Genomic DNA, 18,198 nt, shown 5'->3' on the forward strand with positions numbered 1-18,198 from the left:
AGTGGGACTAGCAGCTCTGCGTAGACACTAGTTTTCCCGATAACAAAATGGCAACTCCGCCAGGGAGAGAATAGATTGTTTGTTCATATACATTTGTTTACTTTATAAACTTACAGACGGAGCCTGAAGTCAAGCCAGCTAGCCTTCAAACTGCATTTGCTATGCAAGTGCAAAGTAGATCAACGCTGCTTCAGTCTATCTCTGGGTTTTGTTTATGAATTAAACGATTGATTTACAAGCTCTCTAATTGCCCTAGTGGTGGCTCTAGTAACCTATTTATATCTACCCCTGTGATTGATTTACTGATTACCACTTGCTCGGCCTAAATCCCTGAACTGAACTGCAAACTGTGACCTGGAACCCAATCAAAGTCTCGTCCTTGGTCTAGCGCACTGTCTGTTCTGTGAACTTCAAATGCATCGCACTTCCTGAGTGTAGTAGGTGTGTTGCATTTCAGTTTCACTATGTTACAGGTGCGCTGATCAAACAAGGCCTTGTTCCTAAATTTTGGTTTCTGTGTTCACTCTTTTCAGCTCTATTCAGGAGTTTTGCTGCCTGTAGTCAGTACACCTCTGTTGAAACCCCTTTCCTTGTTGTTATTCCGCCTCCATTGTGCAAAGAACTGTAAATGTTTTTATGTATTTTTGAGTCATTTTCAGTTCTCCTTTATAAAGAAGTAGCGTAATTATACTGTCGTTTCTTGATTTGAAAGTGTCGCAAGTGTCGTTTTCAGTCATAGAAGAGAATCTGATTGTTCTTGATAGTCGATTACACTATTACTCTTGTATTTGATTTGAGTTAGTAGTTTTTTCAAGTGTTGAAAGCAAGTTTTCAATTCCAAATAACAAAGTGTCGTCATTGTCCTCATTTTGTTTCGAAAAAAAAAAGTTTGTTAGTAATTGTTGCTTTGAAAAATAATTCAGATTTGCGCTTAGCTTTCTTTTTATCATTCACACATTAAGAAGGCTGAAAACAAATACATGCATGTGCATTTGCATTTAGACTGTTTGTTGGTTTGATTTAGGACAGTGCATATAGTGTGTGCTCTCTGCTCTTTGTTGAAAGAACGCCATCTCTCTTTCCTTAGTAGCTAGGATTTTCATTGCAAAAAGAATATTAAACGACTGTTTATCATCTTAGATTGCATTTTAGGAATTGTACATCTACATCACGCGGTGAACCTGAAAGGAAAATTTCTTAAGCAAGATCAACCATAAAATAAATTTAATGAATCTAAAAACGCTTTGGAACCTAACGCACAACATCTAGAAGTCTAGGCTAGAGACGTATTCCGACGTCGTAAAGCCTAGTAACTGTTGTTTTCACTATTGGTTGGGTGATTCCTCCACTTTGAGACGATAAGTGCCAGTACGGACTTGTGCTCCCACATACCGTCGAGTATATTTTGGGAGACCACAATAGGTTTTATCCTTTATCCATAGGAAGCCGTGTCTGCCGCCCTATCAATCACAATGCACTGAACACAGTATTCGGGAAGATTGATTGTCGTACCGTAAAAATTATTCTGCAGTTTTGCGATTGGTTTGGTAATCCCTATGTCTAGATTTCTAGAGTAGTCCCTTTCATTCCTTTTTAGACTCCTTAATAGAAAAGGTCCATCTGAGCACTTGTCACTTCAGGCTCATTAAAAATCAAAGGCGACTAGAGTCATCTTTTGGTTTTTCTCGACTATTAAAAATTGAAAAAACAAGTTTTTTCAAAGCATCTAAAATTCATCTAATTCGGAAACATACTTCCCCTTGATTTTTAGTTGATCGAGTAATCCGCAATCGTGGAAGAAATTCAATTGAAACCCCGTCGTTCGCGGAGGATTACGAGTCAACCATCTTTGTCTCCAGAGTCGAAACTGTTATGGACAAAGCGAACTCGTTTAATCGGTTCCAAATCCCCTGGTAAAGTTAGAACAAGTGTTCTGACACCATCGAAGACTCCGGTTACTCCAAACATTTCTGGTATCCCTGCCTTTACAGAAGAAGTTCAGCAGCCACTAAAGGATAGTAGAACTGATCCTAGTGTGAAGGTAAACACTTGTGTTACTGAGCCAGCTCCATCTACAGCTGATTCGGAAGGTGTTATTCCCCAAACATATGTCGCTGCAGATTCTATACCTTCTTCGGCACCAGAATATTTTATGGACCTGACGGTCTACCTCTTCCACCTGGTCTGATTGCTATAGAAGAAATTGTGGAGGATCCTCCATCTAGTACTCCATCGTGATTTGGATTCGGGATCACTCTATATCCTTCTTCGTCAGAAATTAGTCTACCACCATCTGAAGCTCCTGTAGAATCGCTAGGCAATCTTTTGGATAGACTAGAAATGTCTGAACAACCGTCGACATCTAGGACCATGTCATCTGACAAGTGACGGCAAAACTTCCTGCCGTCACTCCAACAATGTTCGCTGGCATACCATCTGTCCCAACTAGCTCTCAATCTCTAGACGGGGCCCACTTAGGGGCTATTTCAACAGTATGGTCCATTCCTGTTTGTTCATCCGGAATAGTATCCGGGAACTCTTATGTTGAGTCTCAGCAAATTGATCCTTCAGGGTGTCAATTTCGGCAGTCCGGTCCTCAAGGGCAAACAATTCCTTTAAGTACCGGATTACCGTCATATGGGGGGCAGTATACCCTTTCAATGACTCCTCCGTGAGGACAACCATACGAGAGTTCACAACAAAATTCAGGTTATGCTGGAATTACATCTAACAGTTGGGTACCAATACTACCTCAACAACCAAGAGTTGTATATTCGATGTAACACTGTTTACCTATGTCAAATATACTAACTACGCCGGCTATTGTGACGGTGTCACAAGTACAAGCGCTGCCCGTTGTATGCCAACCTCAGGTTGTAATGCAACAACCTCTTGTCCCTGCGACACAACCACAATCACCAACTAGTGGAATGACATAGGCCCAAACGGGTACAATTACCCCTCATCTTGGTCAAACAATCAGTATTGGACAAAAGCACATGGCTTCGCAACCATGTCTGGTGTAATACCAACAAGTATACCAAGGATCTGAGCAACAAATCTTTGCAAATAGTGGGCAGCCATACATTCAAAATGGTCAAAATCAACCATTCTACAATGGTTATGCCCATCAACCTTACCAAAGTTACCAACATCAAATGCATTATGCTGGTATGCAAAGACCAAATGCTCAGGCAATACCATCTTATCCTGGGTATGCTTCGCCAAACCTAAATCAACAGTTACCCTTCGTGGAAACTTTGGAGTTACCGGATCTAAATAGGTTAACAAACGATCCAATTGCTTGTGCCCCTTGGTGGCCAGCAATTCTGCATAAACTTCCGTCAGATATTCCTAAATTTAATGGAAATCCGGGTGAAGAACCATCGCATCATGTGATGACATTTCATCTGTGGTGTTATCAAACACCCTAAACCATGATTCGATTAGGCTTTGCCTTTTCCAGAGGACATTAACTGGTCTGGTAGAAAAATGGTATATCGAGTTACCCAGAGCTTCGTTTAACAACTTCAGTACCCTAGCCACAACCTTTTTGACCCATTTTCAGTTACCGATAAGGTACGAAACGAGAACAAAACTTCTTACCAATTTCAAGCAAACAACGGACACTCACATATACGATCATATTCATGAGTGGGGACGTCGTCGTAGAATGGTAAAAACGTATGTTCCTAATCAGCTTTTAGCTGAATGGTTTATTAAGTCATTATTACCTTTCATTACAGAAGATGTGGCAAAAGGAGGAGTCATCACTGAAGAGCAAGTTATTGCTCGTGCGCAATATTTAGAATTGATTTATACTCAGTCTAGCACGCTCTACGATAAAATCCTTGACGCTCCCAGACCGGAATTTTCCGTCCCCCCTCCTCCTAAATCGAACAATGACTCTCATGCCGGCGATGGCGTGATTAGTACGACAGACACGAAATTGACAAAGGCTAAATCTAAAAAGGCCCGTAATATTTCCAGTCAAAATGAAAAAGAAGAACTCCTCGCCTCGGAAGTAAATGTCGTCTTGACAGATAAAGGCAAAGAAACCAAGCAACCGGGAGGCAAGAAGAAAAACAAAGGGAAGAAGAAGAAACAGGAGGAATCATCACCTAAAAAATCTTCTGCAAACCCTCCTGGAGATAGGAAACCAAAAAATCCATGCATAATATGTGATGAGGATCATTGGACAAGAGATTGTCCACATAAGGCTGAGCTTAAAAGATTCTTCAAGAATTCAAAAACCTTTGCAGTATTGACTGATCCGTTTCCAAATCCAGGAACAAATCTGGTTGCTAGTGAAAATGCTTCCTCGTCCCAAGTACTGATGTTGTCGGTTTCGAAATAGAAAAATGATGCTTTGATATCAACAAGGAACAAAGATTACAGGAATCCACAACTGTCGAACAACAAGGATAAAGATCAACCTAGTAGTTCAACAACAACTTCAACAAAAGTTGTGCCGCCCATCATTCCTGAGCTAACAATAAAACTGCCAAAGGGAGTAGTACACAAGTCGACATTTAATCCTCATGCCAGAGCAGCACAACATTATAATATAGTGGAATATCTGGCCCAATCGTCATCCGCTATGTCGACACTTGAGGTACTGCAAAATTGTCCATCCCAAAAGCAGGCTTTATTATCAGCTATAGGTGGGATAGACCCAAAGGATTCTAATCTTGTATCCTTTAATCATAAAGGATACGATCCTTAGTTACCAGCTCAACTAGCTTTTCTCATTCAAGTGAAAGCCCTCAACAAAACTGTTCATCGAACAATTATTGATGAAGGGGCATCTACATGTATTATGTTGATGAGTTGCTGGAAAACTTTAGGATCACCAACCTTGTCATGATCTTCGACAACATTAAAAGCATTTGACAGACGAACGTATACCCCATATGGTATTCTAAGTAACTTGCAAGTTGAACTAGGAGGGAAAACAATAGAAATAGATGTCAAAGTAATCAACGGAAACCTCAATTACAACATCCAACTGGGAAGACCATGGATATATGCTATGGCTGCAGTTGTGTTGACCTACTTTAGGAAGATTGCATTTCCTTTTCAAGGAGGAATTACGATTTTCGACCAACAAACATTTCTCCCGAATAGTTCCCAAGTTACGGGAAGCATTCTGATGATCCATGGAAGCCACCATACGCTTCAAAATATCGGAGTAGGCCTACTAAAAGACCCTATATTAATGGGGACTTTTTCCCTTCCGCCTCCAATCAATCTGGCGGAAGTAGCGACTGTAGGAACCTGCAATATGATATCTTCAATTCAAAATATATCATAAAACGATATAAACATGGATCATACGCAGGTATTGCCTCCAAGCCCAATAGAAATATTGTAGCAATCAATGTTTTTGGCATGGGAGGCAGACCCGAATCAACACTCATCAAGCGTTTGGATAGATAGGTCTAAGGAATATGGCACCCCTTCAGATCCTTGGTCGCAAGTGCATTTCACCGACGAAGGAATTTTTCAATCAATGGCAATTGAAGGGGCGCCATGGGAAGATTACCACCATCATTCCTATCTTCCAGATTATAAAGAAGATACGCCTAATGACCTTCATCATCCTTCATTTTTTGATTTCCTATCAAATATTGTAAACACGGTGGATTCCGAGTGAAACTTGTCCAACATTGAAGAGACTATCGCCATAAATATCTCGACCAAAACAGATGTTGTAGAGAATATTTATGTTGGAAAATGTTGTTCTCCTTCAGAACTGGAAATATATAACGCTCTTTTTCACGAATTCAGAGATGTCTTTGCTTGGTCATATGATGAAATGCCAGGCATTGACTCGAGTATAGTTGAACACGAAATCGAGATGTATCTAGATGTCAAACCAGTATGACAATGGCTACAGCAGGTGCACCCCAAGAAAGCCACTGCCATCAAGGCAGAAGTTGAAAAGCTTCTCCATGCTGGTTTCATTTACTCGGTTCCTCTAACCGATTGGGTATCGAACATTGTTCCTGTGATGAAAAAACAAGGAACGATTAGAGTGTGCATGGATTATAGGGATGTAAATCAAGCTTGTCCAAAAGATAACTACCCTACGCCCTTTATTGACCAAATAATTGATGAATGTGCCGAATGCGAAATCTTTTCATTCATGTATGGATTCTCCGGGTATAATCAAATAAATATCCGCCCACAGGACCAGTCAAAGACTGCATTTATTTGTCCGTGGGGCACATTCGCATATCACAAATTTGGTTTAAAGAACGCAGGGGAAACATTTCATAGGGCAATGAATTATGCCTTCCTTGACATCAAAAACATCGTTCAACCATATCTCGACGACCTTCTGGGTCATTCGCGAAAGCGGACCGATCATCCGCAACATTTGAGAGCAATATTTCTACATTGCCGACACTACAAGATACGACTCAATCCACACAAATGTGTGTTTTGTGTCAGTTCTGGTCGTTTACTTGGCTTTGTAGTTTCAAAGGATGGGATTTGTCTCAACCCATGTAAGGTTCAGGCAATCATAAATTTGCCTCCACCTTCAAATTTGCTTCAGATTCAGAAACTCCAAGTGAAAGAAAACTTTCTGAGGAGGTTCATTCCAAATTACGCTGAACTTGCTAAAGGTTATACACGTCTATTGAAAAAGGAAGTGCCCTTCGTCTGGGATCAGGTCGCGCAAGCTTCCTTTGATGCTTTAAAATAATCCCTAATGAAAGCATCATTAATGTATGCTCCTGATTATCAAAAAGACTTTAACCTGTATCTGGCTGCAACAGATACAACCATCGCAATGGTTTTAGTTCAAGAAGACAATGGAATTGAACATCCTATATATTATTTAAGTAGGAACTTAAATTATATAGAAATCAAATATTCCTATGTTGAAAAGCTGGCGCTCTCCGCTGTTTAAGCGATACAGAGATTTCGACACTATGTCCTCTTTCGAAAAACTACCATTCTGTCAGATTGCAACCCCATGACTTATATATTGTCACAACAGTTGCTGGGGGCAAATATTCAAAATGGATAGAAATTCTATAAGAGTTTGATCTGGAATTTGTAAAATCCAAGTCAAAGAAAGCCCTGGCTTTCGTGGAATTACTATGTGATCTCCCATCATTGTCCAACGATGAAACATCAAAAGAAACAATCGTGGATGAATCTTTGTTTCTGATATCTTCAAGCAATCCATGGTACGGAGATATAATCATCTATCTCCAAACCCAAAACTATAGGCCTAATACCTCCCGCTCTGAACAAAAACGTATTCGATACCAATCTAAAGACTACATGATCGTCGGTGACACACTTTACCATCGTGGTGTCGATACAGTTCTGAGGAGGTGCCTCACCCATGAGGAAGCTGAAAAATTCATGAATGATTGCCATTCAGGCATGTGTGGGGGGCATCAATCTGGTTACACTACTGCGCAAAAATTTTTACGAGTAGGATACTTCTGGCCAACAATGTTCAAAGATTGCATAACCGCAGTCAGAAGTTGCCATGCCTGTCAAATTTTCGATAGCAAAACCAGAAGACCACCTGCACCTCTGCAGCCAATAGTTGCTGTTGGGCCATTCGCCAAATGGGGCATTGATTTCATGACATTTAACCCCACCTCGACCGGGGGGCATGGGTATATCATAGTCGCAGTGGACTATTTTACCAAATGGGCCGAGGCAATGCCTACATTAGATAACATTGGTGAAACAACTACCCTTTTCTTTTTCAATCATGTAGTCGCCAGATTCGGCGTTCCATAGGCTATAGTCACAGATCATGGATCACATTTTCGCAATCACATGATGGCCGAATTAGCTGCCAAATTAGGGTTGTCTCATGACAGCTCTACTCCATATTACCCGCAGGCCAACGGACAAGTTGAAGCAATCAACAAGGTCATGAAGCGCATGCTGCCAAGGATGATTGGAGTCCACAAAAGGAGTTGGCACCTAATCCTGTACTCGGCCTTGTGGGCATACCGAACATCGGTAAGGAATGCAACAGGGTTTACACCCTTCCAACTGGTGTATGGCCTAGAAGCAATCTTACCAGTTCAGTGTGAAATCTCGTCCCTCAAACTCGCAATCGACCTTCTCCCCGGAACTTCAGAAAAGGAGGCTCGTTTCTTGGAACTAATCCAATTGGATGAAACCCATTACGATGCCGCTTTGGCTAATGAAGCCCATAAGAAACGAGTCAAGGCGCAGTTCGACAAGAATGTCAAACCCCGTGTCTTCTCAGAAGGTGACTTGGTCTTACTTTACAACCAAGAATCCGATAAATTGGGAGCAGGTAAATTCAAGTCTTTATGGATGGGCCCCTATATTTTTAAACGTGTATTAGCAAAAGGAGCCTACGAGTTAATGGATTACGATGGAATTCCACTGGCGCAACCCCGTAACGGGTTGTACCTTAAGCATTACTATGCATGATTCAGTGTGGTAACCCATATGCTTTTGTTACATTTTTGTTTTCGCTAAGGGTAATCGTTTTGGTCAAGTAAATCCACTTTTTACATTTGTTTCAAATGTCAAACCTATTGGAATCTTTTGTTGGATATGTCGACGGAGGAAGTCGTAGTTCGCGGAACCTATCTTCTGCGGCCTGGGCCATTTTTTATCCAAGCAGCGAATTAGTAAGTTTCAGAGGGGTATGTATTGGTTGATCAACGAATAACATCGCTGAATATAACACATTGATAGAACTTCTCTCTAATGCCATCACACATGGCATACGCCGACTTGTCGTCAAGCTAGACTCACAGCTCATCATACTACAACTCACTGGTATCTACTCTGTCCGAAATCCAGCTATCTATCGCATGTTCCTAAGGGTCAAGATTTTGGAAAGGCAATTTGATTTTATTCAATATCAGCATATTTCCATAAGCTTAAACACGTTAACTGACTCATTGGAAAATTATGTGTTAGATAGACATTTGCAACATTTATAAAAAGAAGCATTTCATCAATAATTGCATTCAGATCATGTAACTTAACCAAAATAAAACTACGAAAATCAAAAATATATATATAACTATTTATGGTTTACATATAATGTTCTGTAACCAAGACAAAATTGGTCAAATGACCCAAAACTCAAAACTCTAGGGGGCACCCTAGTCTAATGATGCTGGTGATAACAAGTCATGCCTGTGCAATCATGCATAAAGCCTAGTCCATCGACTTGGCACGCTAGTAGTATGTCGCTGCAACCTCAGAGGCAGCTCGTCAGTCCTCACATATGGAATCGTTAGTCCTCACATCTGGAATACCGAGAGTGAGGCCCTCGACCTGATCCTGTAATGTTGAAAGAGTCTCGGCCACATCGAGGTCGCGAAGGATAGCCCTTCCCACAGCCTCTCCTGCTGGAGCGGCAGCTGGCACTCTCAGGTGTACTACTAGCCGAATGGGACAAACGTCTGCATGAGCACATGAGTTCTGATTAGTCTTGATAGAATAAAGCACAAGGACATTATAAAGAGAAACGATAAACAAAAATATGGTTAAAGAATTTACCAGTGGCACCCCACTGCTTGCCAGCCGGCAGTACCAAATCCGAGTCACCCCGGAAATCCATACTAGCATATGGATACTCGGAAAAAACCATCTCCTGATGATCAAACCACCCGCAGAAGGTATCAGAAAAGGAAACCTAAGACTCACCAGCATGTCTGGACATATGGTCGACCCATCTTTGCATCCGTGGCTCATTCGGTGGAGGTAAACCAAGTGAAATATATTGTGGCTGCAACAGCGGGATCCTTTCCAAGGCAAAGGCGATCAAAATAGAACCATATCCAAAGTTCTTCAATCTTCCGTTTTTCACCTTGGTCAATTGTTCTTTCATCACAAAGAGTACTGCATCACACCAGTTGAACACCTTCGGTTCGAGGCATTCTAAGGCATACTGCATATAAGACCGGTTGGCCACATGAAGAGCCGCACTACCCGCCATCCTACCAAAGGTGAACATAATGGTCCTTAGGCACCTGTCAGTGACATCTTGGATGTTGATCTTGCCATCTTTACTCGGCTGAGATCCCTCTCTGCAATACTTGCGAATGTAATCTCTCACAGATTCACCCCCATGGGTCGAACCTGATAATGAGATAAGGGCACCCCGCCTCAATAAGCCAGTCAAGAAATAGATGTCCACGACAGTCAAGGGGATGGATTTACCCCTAATCTGGAACACCTGGCTGGTAGGGTCCCAAGCATCGAGAAAATACTGCAACAAATTGATTTGTTTCCTCATGCTAGACATGCGGAAAAACTTGAACATGCCACAATTCCGCAGTGCATTTACCGTAACCGGATCATGTAAAGCAAGCATGTCCTCTTCTTCATGCTCATGTTCTCGCCATGTAACAGGCATTTTGCTCCAATGAATCTCTAAAAACAAACAAGAGAAGAGTTAGATCCTGATTTGGTGAAAAATAGGCAAAAATTCCCTTTGAAAGTTGTGCACAAATTTCCCTCCTTGCACCCATCGCACCCCCAGCAGTGTTCTGGGTGCGTTGCATGCTAACTGTCCAGTGGGTAGGCCAACATGCAACACACCTTTCGATATAGAAAGGGTGCGATGGAGCCAGGGTGAGTTTTTCAAACCCCAGAGGCTCAGAAAAACCAGAAATTGGGCTCAGAATGAAAAATGGAAAGGATGAAATGAAAGAGCTCGGGTTTAGCTCCTACCTGGTCTAGACAGTGCCAAAAATCATCCACAGAATCTCCCGGAATCAGCTGGTGAAAATCAAGGGGGAAAGCACCTCCAAGGCTCCAACAGACCAAAGTTCAAATGAAATGGTAAAATGAGGGGTAAAATCACTTTTAAATTACTTTTTACGTAATTCAAGTAAAATATTAGTGTCTTAACTCATTTTTCAAACATATATTGTTCATTTCTAACTAGTTTGATGAAGCAATTGAGCATGAAGTACAATCTTTGAAGGAACAAAGTTATTAATGGTAAAGTGAAGAAATGACCGTTATATTGAGCAGTTTTAACGCAAAATTCAAGCTTGTTAAAAAATAAACATAAGCAATGAGCAAGTGTTTCCCCCAGCATTTAAGCTCATTAAAAAATGAACCAATTTCTGGTAAATAACCATCGTGAATGTATTACTTCAGCCTTTGAAGCCTTGGTCGTGTTCTCATCATCACCTCCACTCTGTATTGGCCGATCATTCACCTCCACTTGATCATTTACCCCTTTTGAGGAACAGCTGCGAAGAGTGATCTTGTTAGCCATCCTTGTGACACTGCCATGATTGGAAAATTCCAAACCTTACCTGGAATCAGCTGCTACCCGAATCTATCACTCGTTCCTCAAAAACGAGTCTCCTTTAAGCTCTTTTCAACTGACTCGTAAAATATGAAAATATTCCCAAGCCATTGGCCTCTCCAGCTCGTTAAAGTGACTGGAAGTGCTATCCATCCTTTAGATTTTAATCTTTTTGGACCTAAGGGATTATTACACAAAAAGATCGAGCGCTTGTTTTGTTCGGCTCGTTAAAATTACCGAAAATTCATCCCCTTTGTATTATTTTATACTTTTTCGGACTTAAGGGATTAGATGACGAAAAAGGATTTTTGAAGTTTCCTTTACGTCCCTTTTCAGACTCTCTAAAATTGAAAAGGACCGAGTTATCTTTGTTGTTAAACTCATTAAAATTGAATAGCGACAAACTTGTCCATAACAGACAAGAACGAGTTTCACTATCGCTAGGCTCGTTAAAACATAGCGATGGGTTTGCCCGAAGGGAAAATTATAGAACAAGCATATGTTATCCTCCTCAAGCTTAACAAAAATAAAGAGGTACTAGTCAGCAATGACTGGGGAAAAATTGGGAAGAAAACTTGAAGAAACTTTGTTGGTAGCAAGTCGCTCTTGAACATGAAACTTTCACTCTGCATTCGAGTTGGGTTGGGTTGTTCCATTCACTGGTCACATCACCATGGTTCCATCACACCATCCACATTTGGGGTTAATGCTACCAATCCATCATGTCAGTGTCGCCAATATGTTCAAGAGAAGTCGCTCAGAGAATTCACCTGTGTCTCACCCACTGCAATACATTTACACTCCATTCTTTCATGACCGCCACCCTGAACCTTATATCACCAAATAGTTTTCACCTCCATTAAAATCATTTGCTCCGTTCCATGTCATTGATGTGGGATTCACTAAGGCCCTCCTATGACGGATCGCTTCTTGTCGACATCAACTCATTATCCAAGAAGTCAATCTAGGAACAACCCTTTCAGTACTTTGAAGCTTGCATGCCTCAATGGCAAGTTTCTCACTTCCGGCGACAGGTTTACATCAATGGCCTTCGACTGAAAGATTTCGCGTGGTGTTTGATGCCAAGTCCCTTATTCACACCACGTGAACTGTACTGCAGTACCTTGAGGGTCATTATCATTATCGGTGATTCCTCTCGTGCCTGTTAACAACTTACATCATTGGCTGGTAATCAGGCGATGTCTTTCCATGTTCGACTCCAGAACATCTCTCATGTGGATCGACTTGTACTTTGAGTGAAGATCAGATGAAATTGAAGACCCCGGATCTAGTTTCATCCATCCGAGCTGCGATAAATATTCAGCAAAATAAAGACATCAAATGTACATCATTGCTGCACAGATAATCATCCAATATAAGGGATGATGGCTCTACCAGAATCATCAGTATACACTCAGACGATTTTCTATCCTATGTACATGAAAATGAATTTATAAAGCTAAGCATGGGAATGCCCGCCTCAGCTAGATCATGAAAATATTATGAAGATAATGTATTGTATTGTATCTTATTACAGGTCACCTTCCAGCTCGCAAAAACTTCGGATCCTCATGATAAAGCATTTCACCCGACATCAAAAGATTAACAACCTCATGCTTTAGGGGGCAACTGTTATAGACATTTTTGGGCACTGCAACCCCAAGCATAAATGTCCATAAACCAAGGGCTCCTAAGTCCCTAAAGGTGTTGTTCCAACCCTAAAATAATAAGGTCAACTGATTACAGCCTCTCCCAGAAGTTCTCCATGAAAAACTACTCAGAACTAGTCAAAACTTGACCATTTCACCTACTCCATAGTCAAAGTGCGTTGCATCCCACCTGAATACACACAGTAGGTCCGGTGCATGTTGAAAAGCCCTTCTATGGGGTGTGATGGGTGAGAGTGGACAAATGGCAGGGTCAATCCGCAAGGTGGAGGAGCATGAAATCTTCCAGAAACTTCTCCTGTGACACTTGCCTCTCTGCATTCGACCAGGGATGAGTAAGAGATCATCAATCTCCAAGTGGAATCAAGAACTATCAGAGAGAGGACACTAATCAAATCTCAAAAGTTGACTCATTCCCCTTACAAACATCTATATATGGATCCCTCATCCCAGAGATCCAGAGGCTGGAATTTTGTATCTTGTAAGGAAGTGCTGCTGGTTTCTTGGTGCAATATCATAGTGTTGGGTGATCTAAGCTTTTCATGAGGTGAAGAAGGGCTTTCTTGCTGAGAGGATGATGCTGGGTCAGAACAATTGGTTGTAATACTCTTTGCTCTTTCTTGATTATCAATAAAGCTATTCAAGTTTTCCTCCACATTCTTGTATGATTGATGATTTATGCATTTGTGTGGCCAATATACATCTGGTCCTGTATTGTTTATGATAATAGATCTATGTTCTTGGATAGTGTTATGCTGCTTTGATTCTACAGGTACTCTTTGAAGCTGGGTAGACAAGGAAGCGAGTGGAAAAGACCTATCAGAAGAGAGAGGAAACGAGCAAGGAACCAAGCGCAAGACAAAGGTTGGTCTCCTTATTCTTCTCTCATCTATTTCTCATAAAGGAAAACGAAAGTAGTTTTTAGTTTGTTTGTTTCTAAGGTAGCTACCAGCCTTAGTGGGACTAGCAGCTCTGCATAGACACTAGTTTTCCTGATAACACAAAGTATAGGGGCTGATCTAATGAGGTTACTTGAGCTACCTCTAGGGCACTTAGGATGTTTGCAATTCAGTTGTTCAGTTCATAAACAAACCTAATGATTGACTGAAGCAGCGTTGATTTACTTTGCACTTGCATAGAAAATGCAGTTCGAAAGCTAGCTTGCTTAATTTCAGGCTCTGTCTGTAGTTTATAAAGCAAACAGATAGAGACAAGCAATCAAACTATTTGCTCCCCAGTGGAGTCGCCATTTTGTTATCGGGAAAACTAGTGTCTATTAAGAGCTACTAGTCCCACTAAGACGGGTAGCTATCTTAGAAACAAACAAACTAAAGGCACTTGTTTTTTCCTTTACGAGAGATAGATGAGAAAGAAGCAGAGAGTACCAACCTCAGTCTTTTTCTTGGCTCCTTGCTTGTTCCTTTCCCCTTTGACAGAATCTCGCCACTCCTTCCTTACTTGTCCCACTTCAAAGAACACCTGTAGAGTCAAAGCAGCATAATACCATCAAAGCATAGAGATCTATCACCATAAACAATATAGGATCAGATGTATATTAACCATACAAATGCATGTATCAATACGAGATTCAGAGATATACAAGAATATGGAGGAAAACTCAAATAGCTTTATTGATAGAAGTAGTAGAAGAGAGGATTACAACCCATTGGTCTGACCCAGTGCCATCCTCACAGCATGAAAGCCCTCTTCACCTCATAAAAAGCAAGATCACCCAACAATGTCTTCAAACAGAAACCAACGACACTTCCTTGCAAATTACAAAATTCCAGCGTTTTGGATCTCTGGGATGAGAGATCCATATATAGATGTTTGCAGGGGGTGAGTCAGCTTTTGGGATTTTGATTAGTTTCATCTCTCCGATAGTTCTTGGTTCCACTTGGAGATTTCATGATCTCTTACTCATCCTTGGGCGAATTTAGAGAGGCAAGTGTCAAATGAGCAGCTTCTAGAAGATTCTCAGGGTCTCCACCTAGCAAACTGCTTGTGCCATTTGTCTTCTCTCGCTCATCACACCCTATAGAAGTGATTTACAGTATGCATCGCACTTTTTGCATGTGGCAGGTGAGATGCATCACACCCTTAGCACTGAGCAGTCTGTATGGTCCTGCTTTGACCAGTTCTAAGTAGTTTTTCATGGAGAACTTCTGGGAGAAGATGTAATCAGCTGACCTTGCTCCTTTATGGTATGAAACAACACTTTTAGTGACTTAGAATCCCTTGGTTTATGGACATATGTGATTGGTGTTGCAGTGCCCAAATATGTCTATAACACTATTACATCATTGCAGAGGAAAGGTAATAAGTTCAAATGGACAGAGGAGTGTGAGGCTATTTTTGAGTAGCTTAAGTAGTTGTTGACACAGGCACCAATGTTAATTATTGCATATCCAGACAAAGAGTTTGTAGTATGCATAGATTCTTGCAAGAAAGGACTTGGTCGAGTCCTTATGCAAGATGGACAGATGGCATGTTATGAGTCGTGAAAAATGAATGAGTACGAGAAAAACTACCCACACATGATATTGAGTTGGCGACGATTATAGATGTGTTGAAGATGTGGAGACACTATCTTCTGGGTAGGAGTTTTACATTGATGAGTGATCAAAGTGGTTTGCAGTGTTGATTTGACCAACCAAATCTAAATGGTTGGTAGGCTTGGTGGTTAGCTACAATCAATGAGTTTGATTTTGAGACTAGGTATATCAAATGCCAAGAGAACAGAGTGGCAGATGCTCTTAGTAGGCAGATACAGGTAAATCACTTAGCAGATATGAGATCGTATGGGACAAACTTACAAGATAGGATCTTGCAGGGAGGTCAACAGGATGTCAAATATATGGTGATTATGCACAAGTTGTAGCACAGTACTGGTACAAGTATAGGTGATAGTATAGGTACATGTACAAGTGATAATACTAGTATAGGTATATGTACAGGTGCAGGTACACCTACAGGTACAAGTGCAGGTGCACATGATGTGGACTATTGCCTTACAATAGATGAATTGGTTAGGTTGAGAGACATGATATATGTGCCATACAGTAGTGAGCTCAAGAAGGTGATCTTGAGAGAGTTTCATGCGAAACCATATTCGGGTCACCCAGGTTATTAGGAGACACTGAAAATAGTGAAGAGATTTTGTTATTGGCCGAATCTGAAGAGGGATGTAGTGGAGTTTGTGGCTAGGTGTTTTGATTGTTAGTGTGTGAAGGTAGAGTGTAAAAATTCAGGTTGAATACTACAACTGATTGAGATTCCAGAGTGGAAATGGGAAGTCATTTCCATGGAACTCATCACAAGTTTTCTGAGGACAATGAGATAGCATGATTCCATCATGGTTTTTGTGCACATATTAACAAGGTCGTGCACTTCATTCCACTGAAGTCTACGTTCTTAGCTAGCGATGTAGCACAAATATTCATTAGAGATGTGGTCAGATTGCATGGTGTTCCGAAGAATATTGTGTCAGACAGGGATGGGAAGTTCACTTCCAAGTTTTGGAAGGAGTTATTTGCAGGTTTCGGCATAGAGTTGGCCTTTAGTACAACTTATCATCCACAAACATATGGATAGACATAGAGGGTCAACAAGATATTAGAGGACATGTTGAGGATGTATGTGATGCACCAACAACGAAAGTGGGAAGAGTATCTTCCACTAGTAGAGTTTTCTTATAACAATGGGTATCAGGAATCTTTGAGTATGAGTCCATTTGAGGCATTGTATGGGTGGAGCTACAATACTCCTATCAGTTGGAGTGATCTAGTTAATAGGGTGTTGATTGGACCAGACATGTTGTCGGAAATGGAATAGGAGATGCTGATTATAAAGAAGAATATAAAGGAAACATGGGATAGGAAGAAGAGCTATGTAGATCAAAACAACTTGTTCAAGGAGTTCCAGGTTGGGGAATAGGTGTACTTGCACATTAGACCAAAGAAGAGATCCTTGTGGATTGGATCATGTGCCAAGTTGGCAGCGCAGTTTTATGGACCCTTCAATATCATTGAGAGGATTGGGCCAGTAGCCTATCGAATTTCACTAACTCCGACATTGAAAGTACATGATGTTTTCCATGTGTCATTTCTTAAGAAGTATGTTAAAGATGATGATCATGTGATTGACTGATCTGTATTGCAGGTAGAACCAGATGGAGAATTCTAGTTGGATCCTCAGTGTGTATTGCAGAAAAATGTGCTCATGCTCCAGAACTAAGATATTGAGCAGGTTAAGGTGCAATGGAACCACTTTGGGCCTAATGAAGCTACATAGGATATGGCATATTAGATGTGGGCTATGGATCCTTCCTTGTTTTTCGGTTAGGGCAAAGCCGTTTTGGTGTGGTGTTTTGGTATATGTCTTGGTATATGTTTTGGTATATGTTTTGGTGATGTTGTTATATGTACATATGTGTATGGATGTAAATACCTCCATGAGCTATGTTATAAATCTCCAATAAGTGGTATGGGTGTCATGTCATTATGATGTTATGTTTCCATGTTGGTTTGCTTCTCAACAGGTTGATCATTGTAAATAATGCAATGAGCTAAGGTATAAATCTCCATCGGTAGTATGTTTTGCGTACATCAGTCTTATGGTTATAGGTGTTGTTGAACACTAAGGATGGTGTTCTCCCAAGGGTGAGGGTTATTCGACAACCCTCGTGAAAATTCCATGTAATAAAAGTTAATAAAGGAAAAATAATAACCATAGTTGATGGGACACTTATTCCAAGTTGAATGTTGGGGAGGACATCCTAGTGTGGGTGTTCATTTGGTTATTAATGGCTAAGGAAATTAACAAAGGAAATGGATAAGGCTTTGGAAAGGAAAAGTGGAATTTTTGGCACATTTACTTATGAAAAGAATGGAAATTAGGAGAAAAGGGAGGTAAAAGGTCATAGGTTGCATGTGAGGGGAAAATGAAGAAAATAAAGACCTCATTCATAAAAAGGCTTATGAGGATCACTGGGTAACATTTTTTCAGTTTAGTGTTGGAGCTCTCTCATTATTCTCTCTCTCTCTCATACTCTTGGACACTTAGACTTTTCTTGGAGCACTCTTGGAGGGTGTGGCATACTTGGATTTTTGGATTAAGAAGACAAAGGAACAATAGGAAAGTGCAAGATGACATCGGGATCAACAACTATAATGGCATTTTCTTGCAGGTACTGAGTTGCATGTATGTTTTCCTCACTAGTTTTAGCATGCATTG

The sequence above is a fragment of the Pinus tabuliformis genome, chromosome 1_2 (genome assembly GCF_031772625.1).
Source record: "Pinus tabuliformis cultivar Carrire ecotype Pingquan chromosome 1_2, CPIR1, whole genome shotgun sequence".
Taxonomy (NCBI): Eukaryota; Viridiplantae; Streptophyta; class Pinopsida; order Pinales; family Pinaceae; genus Pinus; species Pinus tabuliformis.